The sequence below is a fragment of the Dendrobates tinctorius genome, unplaced genomic scaffold, assembly GCF_039654945.1.
Source record: "Dendrobates tinctorius isolate UK_male_01 unplaced genomic scaffold, ASM3965494v1 ptg000301l, whole genome shotgun sequence".
NCBI classification, from domain to species: domain Eukaryota; kingdom Metazoa; phylum Chordata; class Amphibia; order Anura; family Dendrobatidae; genus Dendrobates; species Dendrobates tinctorius.
The window spans coordinates 851,137-859,464 of NW_027361968.1; positions in this window are offsets into that span (position 1 = coordinate 851,137).

Below are 8,328 nucleotides of genomic sequence, written 5' to 3' on the forward strand. Positions count from 1 at the left end.
ATGATTGGCAGGTGCACCATGTAAAAAAAAAAAGTGGGGTCCGCCTTATTCTTGATAACCAGTGCATCATAAGCAGACAGCTGTGTTCTGATATTAATAGACTGGAAATGCCCACGGTTATTGGGCCATTCCCAACTTACAAATATCAGCCTGCAGCCACCACATCAGTGGCGCATCGTATTTGATGCCCCAATTATTATTATTATTAGAGTTGAGCGAAACGGGTCGAAAAAATTCAAAAGTCGCCGACTTTTGGCAAAGTCGGGTTTCATGAAACGAAACCCGACCCTAGGATGAGGTCGGCCACGAGGTCGGCGACTTACGCGCCAAAGTCGCGTTTCAAAAGTTTGTTTTGCGCTCTTTTTCAGCCAATCAGGATCCACGGACACTGTGGGCAACGTGATGACATAGGCACGGGTCACCACCATCTTTCAGAAGGGCATGCAAGTGATTGGCTTGCTTTGGTGGGCGTCACAGGGGGTATAAAAGGGCGTGCACGCCGACCGCCATCTTACTTCTGCCGATCTTAGTATAGGGAGAGGTTGCTGCTGATTCTGTAGGGAGAGCGTTAGGCAGGGAAGAAGACAAAAAAACTGCTTCTGCTGCTAGCGATTTGGCCTGCACAACACACCAGTCACTGTGTGTGCAGTGCAAGGGGAGGCTACATAGTGGTGTATCAGTGGTGTTGGTTGTTGGGCTGCCTTTTAAGGCTTCCTGACAGGCTGGCATTGCTGTTTACCCACTGCTCCGCAAACGGCTTTTTTAAAAGCAATCCAATCTCCCTTATCCTCTAGTCACTTTTGTCACAGCTGTGCCATCGAGCCTGTCACATAGCGCTCAGATATTCATTGGGCCTCACACAATCCAAAAGTGTCCAGTGTCCAAAAGTGTGTGCAGAGATTCAAAATCTCCCTTATCCTCTAGTCACTTTTGTCACAGCTATGCCATCGAGCCTGTCACATAGCGCTCAGATATCAGTGGGCCTCACACAATCCAAAAGTGTCCACTGTCCACAAGTGTGTGCAGAAATTCAAAATCTCCCTTATCCTCTAGTCACTTTTGTCACAGCTGTGCCATCGAGCCTGTCACATAGCGCTCAGATATCAGTGGGCCTCACACAATCCAAAAGTGTCCAGTGTCCAAAAGTGTGTGCAGAAATTCAAAATCTCCTTATCCTCTAGTCACTTTTGTCACAGCTGTGCCATCGAGCCTGTCACATAGCGCTCAGATATCAGTGGGCCTCACACAATCCAAAAGTGTCCAGTGTCCAAAAGTGTGTGCAGAGATTCAAAATCTCCCTTATCCTCTAGTCACTTTTGTCACACCTGTGCCATCGAGCCTGTCACATAGCGCTCAGATATCAGTGGGCCTCACACAATCCAAAAGTGTCCACTGTCCACAAGTGTGTGCAGAAATTCAAAATCTCCCTTATCCTCTAGTCACTTTTGTCACAGCTGTGCCATCGAGCCTGTCACATAGCGCTCAGATATCAGTGGGCCTCACACAATCCAAAAGTGTCCACTGTCCACAAGTGTGTGCAGAAATTCAAAATCTCCCTTATCCTCTAGTCACTTTTGTCACAGCAGTGCCATCGAGCCTGTCACATAGCGCTCAGATATCAGTGGGCCTCACACAATCCAAAAGTGTCCAGTGTCCAAAAGTGTGTGCAGAGATTCAAAATCTCCCTTATCCTCTAGTCACTTTTGTCACAGCTGTGCCATCGAGCCTGTCACATAGCGCTCAGATATCAGTGGGCCTCACACAATCCAAAAGTGTCCACTGTCCACAAGTGTGTGCAGAAATTCAAAATCTCCCTTATCCTCTAGTCACTTTTGTCACAGCAGTGCCATCGAGCCTGTCACATAGCGCTCAGATATCAGTGGGCCTCACACAATCCAAAAGTGTCCACTGTCCACAAGTGTGTGCAGAAATTCAAAATCTCCCTTATCCTCTAGTCACTTTTGTCACAGCAGTGCCATTGAGCCTGTCACATAGCGCTCAGATATCAGTGGGCCTCACACAATCCAAAAGTGTCCAGTGTCCAAAAGTGTGTGCAGATATTCAAAATCTCCCTTATCCTCTAGTCACTTTTGTCACAGCAGTGCCATCGAGCCTGTCACATAGCGCTCAGATATCAGTGGGCCTCACACAATCCAAAAGTGTCCAGTGTCCAAAAGTGTGTGCAGATATTCAAAATCTCCCTTATCCTCTAGTCACTTTTGTCACAGCAGTGCCATCGAGCCTGTCACATAGCGCTCAGATATCAGTGGGCCTCACACAATCCAAAAGTGTCCACTGTCCACAAGTGTGTGCAGAAATTCAAAATCTCCCTTATCCTCTAGTCACTTTTGTCACAGCTGTGCCATCGAGCCTGTCACATAGCGCTCAGATATCAGTGGGCCTCACACAATCCAAAAGTGTCCACTGTCCACAAGTGTGTGCAGAAATTCAAAATCTCCCTTATCCTCTAGTCACTTTTGTCACAGCAGTGCCATCGAGCCTGTCACATAGCGCTCAGATATCAGTGGGCCTCACACAATCCAAAAGTGTCCAGTGTCCAAAAGTGTGTGCAGAGATTCAAAATCTCCCTTATCCTCTAGTCACTTTTGTCACAGCTGTGCCATCGAGCCTGTCACATAGCGCTCAGATATCAGTGGGCCTCACACAATCCAAAAGTGTCCACTGTCCACAAGTGTGTGCAGAAATTCAAAATCTCCCTTATCCTCTAGTCACTTTTGTCACAGCAGTGCCATCGAGCCTGTCACATAGCGCTCAGATATCAGTGGGCCTCACACAATCCAAAAGTGTCCACTGTCCAAAAGTGTGTGCAGAGATTCAAAATCTCCCTTATCCTCTAGTCACTTTTGTCACAGCTGTGCCATCGAGCCTGTCACATAGCGCTCAGATATCAGTGGGCCTCACACAATCCAAAAGTGTCCACTGTCCACAAGTGTGTGCAGAAATTCAAAATCTCCCTTATCCTCTAGTCACTTTTGTCACAGCAGTGCCATCGAGCCTGTCACATAGCGCTCAGATATCAGTGGGCCTCACACAATCCAAAAGTGTCCACTGTCCACAAGTGTGTGCAGAAATTCAAAATCTCCCTTATCCTCTAGTCACTTTTGTCACAGCAGTGCCATTGAGCCTGTCACATAGCGCTCAGATATCAGTGGGCCTCACACAATCCAAAAGTGTCCAGTGTCCAAAAGTGTGTGCAGATATTCAAAATCTCCCTTATCCTCTAGTCACTTTTGTCACAGCAGTGCCATCGAGCCTGTCACATAGCGCTCAGATATCAGTGGGCCTCACACAATCCAAAAGTGTCCAGTGTCCAAAAGTGTGTGCAGATATTCAAAATCTCCCTTATCCTCTAGTCACTTTTGTCACAGCAGTGCCATCGAGCCTGTCACATAGCGCTCAGATATCAGTGGGCCTCACACAATCCAAAAGTGTCCACTGTCCACAAGTGTGTGCAGAAATTCAAAATCTCCCTTATCCTCTAGTCACTTTTGTCACAGCTGTGCCATCGAGCCTGTCACATAGCGCTCAGATATCAGTGGGCCTCACACAATCCAAAAGTGTCCACTGTCCACAAGTGTGTGCAGAAATTCAAAATCTCCCTTATCCTCTAGTCACTTTTGTCACAGCAGTGCCATCGAGCCTGTCACATAGCGCTCAGATATCAGTGGGCCTCACACAATCCAAAAGTGTCCAGTGTCCAAAAGTGTGTGCAGAGATTCAAAATCTCCCTTATCCTCTAGTCACTTTTGTCACAGCTGTGCCATCGAGCCTGTCACATAGCGCTCAGATATCAGTGGGCCTCACACAATCCAAAAGTGTCCACTGTCCACAAGTGTGTGCAGAAATTCAAAATCTCCCTTATCCTCTAGTCACTTTTGTCACAGCAGTGCCATCGAGCCTGTCACATAGCGCTCAGATATCAGTGGGCCTCACACAATCCAAAAGTGTCCACTGTCCACAAGTGTGTGCAGAAATTCAAAATCTCCCTTATCCTCTAGTCACTTTTGTCACAGCAGTGCCATTGAGCCTGTCACATAGCGCTCAGATATCAGTGGGCCTCACACAATCCAAAAGTGTCCAGTGTCCAAAAGTGTGTGCAGATATTCAAAATCTCCCTTATCCTCTAGTCACTTTTGTCACAGCAGTGCCATCGAGCCTGTCACATAGCGCTCAGATATCAGTGGGCCTCACACAATCCAAAAGTGTCCAGTGTCCAAAAGTGTGTGCAGATATTCAAAATCTCCCTTATCCTCTAGTCACTTTTGTCACAGCAGTGCCATCGAGCCTGTCACATAGCGCTCAGATATCAGTGGGCCTCACACAATCCAAAAGTGTCCAGTGTCCAAAAGTGTGTGCAGAAATTCAAAATCTCCCTTATCCTCTAGTCACTTTTGTCACAGCAGTGCCATCGAGCCTGTCACATAGCGCTCAGATATCAGTGGGCCTCACACAATCCAAAAGTGTCCACTGTCCACAAGTGTGTGCAGAAATTCAAAATCTCCCCTGTCCTATAGACACCTTGTACCTTGTTTTACATTACTATATAGATTGTTGGATTTGTCTACATTTCTACCAAAAATGAGGAAGGCTGGTGGAAGAGGCCGTGGAATTGGGCGGGGGTTGGCAGCTGGTAATGATGGTGTTGGTGGTGGATCTGATGGTAGTGGCAAGAGCAAAATAGGACCGAATGCAGGAGGTGCTGACCCTGCGTCATCGTCTGGCTACATAAGGCCTCGAACGCTTAGTTTTCTAGGAGTTGGCAAACCGCTTTTAAAGCCAGAGCATCAGGAAAAAGTTTTGTCTTACATTGCTGACTCAGCCTCCAGCTCTATCGCCTCCTCTTCTTCAGTTGTAAAAAGTAAAAGCACTGAGTCGTCATTGGAGGCTCATGTTCATGAACCACACCTTTCCTTGTGTCCTTCACCCCAACCAAGATTGAAGGATGACGCAGGCCATACTACTGATTACTCCATGGAGCTGTTTTCACATACCATGCCTGGATTATCAAGTGAAATGGTGAATTACCCAGGCCAAGATGAATCTGACATGGAGTGCACTGATGCACAGCCGCTGATGGATGATTCTGCTGGTACATTCACTCAGAGCACTACATTGTCCTCGCAGTGTACAGAGCCAGATTCTGACCCTGATGAGACTCAGGTGCCCCTTCCCGCACACTATACCACCATACACGGTGGCACAGAGGAAGGTGCACATGACATAGAAGAGGAGGTGATGGATGACCCAGTTGTTGACCCAGATTGGCATCCATTGGGGGAAGAGGGTGCTGCTTCCAATAGCTCAGATGAGGAGCATCCACAGCAGACATCGACATCGCAACAGCTGTTATCTGGCAGGCCCGGAGCACTCCAAAGACAGGTTCCAAACATCAAAAGAGTTGCTGGACAGCTTGTCCAGAGGGTCAAAAGATCACAGCGTGCTAGGCCGCAAAATGTCTGCCAAAGTAGGAAGAGTGCAGTGTGGCACTTTTTTGACCAAAATCCTCATGATCAGGCCAAGGTTATCTGTAAGAAGTGCGCAAAGACCTTTAGCCGAGGGAAAAATCTGAAAAATTTGAATACCAGTTGCATGCTTAGACATTTAACCAGCATGCACTTGCAAGCGTGGACACAACACCAAACCTCAAGTGCCACATGTGCAACTGATCACAACGAAGGTAGTCAGCAACGCTACATTGTTTCCCCCACTGTAAGCCCACCGGTTAGCACAGCAGCAAATGTTGAGGTGTCTTTGCAAGACCACAGCAGTCAAGGAATCCCACTGTTATATCAACGAAAGACTGATTCTAGGCCATCAGAAAGAACACCAACTCCATCACCATCATCAACCCTCTCTCAGTCCGCCCTGTCCACCGCTACTTCCACCATATGCAGCTCTCAAGTCCAGCTCACCCTCCCAGACACTATGAGTAGGTCAAGAAAGTACTCAGTCTCTCATCCGCGTACACTGGGTTTGAACGCCCACATTGCCCAACTAATCTCGTTTGAGATGATTCCCTTTCGGTTGGTGGAAACCACAGCTTTCCGCGAACTCATGGCCTATGCAGTACCACGCTATGACCTACCCAGTCGCCACTTCTCTCGCAAAGCCATCCCAGCCCTCCACCATCATGTGAAAGACTGCATTGTCCATGCACTCAAGCAGTCAGTGAGCGGAAAGGTGCACCTCACAACTGATGCATGGTCCAGTCGGCATGGCCAGGGCCGTTACGTGTCCATCACTGCGCACTGGGTTAATGTGGTGGATGCCACATACCTTGCTTGGCTCACACCTTGAACCTGGTGGTGCAGTGCTTCCTCAAAAATTATCCGGAGTTAACAGCCCTGCTCCAGAAGGTGCGAAGACTGTGCGCGCACATCCGCCGGTCGCCTGTACACTCCGTTCGTATGCAGAAGCTGCAGCGATTGCTCCACCTTCCCAACCACCGCCTCATTATCGACATTGCAACAAGGTGGAACTCCACCCTGCACATGGTGGAGCGGCTGTGCGAGCAGAGGCAGGCCATAATGCATTTGTGGGAGGATACACGGCCAGGCACTTTGAGAGCAGACATGGAGTTGACAGGCGTGCAGTGGTCGAAGCTGAAAGACCTTTGGAAAGTCCTTCAGTGTTTTGAGGAATGCACACGGCTGGTAAGCGCAGACGACGCCATCCTAAGCATGAGCATCCCACTTATGCGTCTGCTCATGCAAACTTTGACGCACCTTAAGGAGCAGGCGTCTGCAGCCAATGTTGATGAGGAGGAAGAGGAGGAGGGAATCCTTGATGACATTCAGCCATTGTCTGCTCAGGGACCTCTCCTGGACGAGGTGGAGGAAAAAGAGGAGGAGGAGGAGGATGATGGGGATGATTACTTAGGGGAGGAGGATGCATCTCGTTGGGCAAGTGAAAATGTTGGCGTGGCAAGGTCTGGTACAGGGTTTGTGCGTGACTGGAGGGATGTGGATTTGCCAGAAAGTGCTCCTCCACCCAGCACTCGCAGTGCATCATTGACACCGGGAACATTGGCCCACATGTCAGATTATGCCTTGCGGATCCTAAAAAGGGACCCCCGCATTGCCAAAATGATGAACGATGACGACTACTGGTTGGCCAGCATCCTGGATCCACGCTATAAAGGCAAATTACAAAACATCATGCCACAGGAGAACCTTGACCTAATATTGGCTAATAAACAAGCAACTCTGGTAAATCGGTTGCTTGAGGCATTCCCAGCACACAGCAGCGGTGATGGTTCTCACACGAGCCGTACGGGCCAGGGGCAGCTTGGCAGAGGTGTTCGTGGTGCACACAGCAGAAGTGGCGTTGGAGACAGGGGTTTCATGACAATGTTGTGGACTGATTTTTCAAATACCGCTCACACAACTGGTAATACTGCATCGATGGAAAGTGACAGGAGACAGCAGTTGTCAACTATGGTAACAAACTACTTTTCCTCCCATATCGATGTTCTCCCACACAGGTCATTCCCCTTTGACTATTGGGCTGCTAAACTGGACACCTGGCCTGAATTGGCCCAATATGCCTTACAGGAGCTCGCTTGCCCAGCTGCAAGTGTGCTATCGGAAAGAGTCTTCAGTGCAGCTGGATCAATCCTGACAGATAAAAGGACCCGTCTGTCAACCCAAAATGTGGATGATCTAACCTTCATTAAAATGAACCACGCATGGGTTTCCAAGGATTTTGTCCCACCTTCCCCTGATGACACATAGGGTGACAGAAAAATGGCTTGCTTTGGTCCACCTCTTCCTGGTACTTCACCTATTTCGCCTTTTGCATCAGCTGAATGTCCAACATCAACATATGCCACTTTCTAAAACTCCCTAACTGTGCTGCCTCCCCCCCCATGGCCGGGGTCACCACCTACCGCACGACACCGTGTGAGTGCCGTTGCCCTGGACAGGTGGGTAGGCCGACTCTTGGGCGCTGGCAATGGCACAGGGTCCCTCATAGTGCAATCAAGTGTCTCTGACGGTGGTGGTGCACACCCGACGTCAGACACACCGCTGTACTATGAGGGGCCCAGTGCCAGTACCGACGCCCACGAGTGGGCCCCCCTTGCTTGGGCAGGGCCCCAGCATTTGCAATCTTTACCGCTCCCTGCTCCTCCGCTGTGTAATCTGGGCCGTCAAATCCATACTGTGCCTGACACCGTCTGAGCCTGCCTCCTGAGACATATATTTTGAATGTGTACGCTATCCATACATGTTATCTGGGGATACGGTACCCTTTCTAACCTTTGTGCAATCACGTGCAATCCATACTAGGCCTAACACCGTCTGAGCC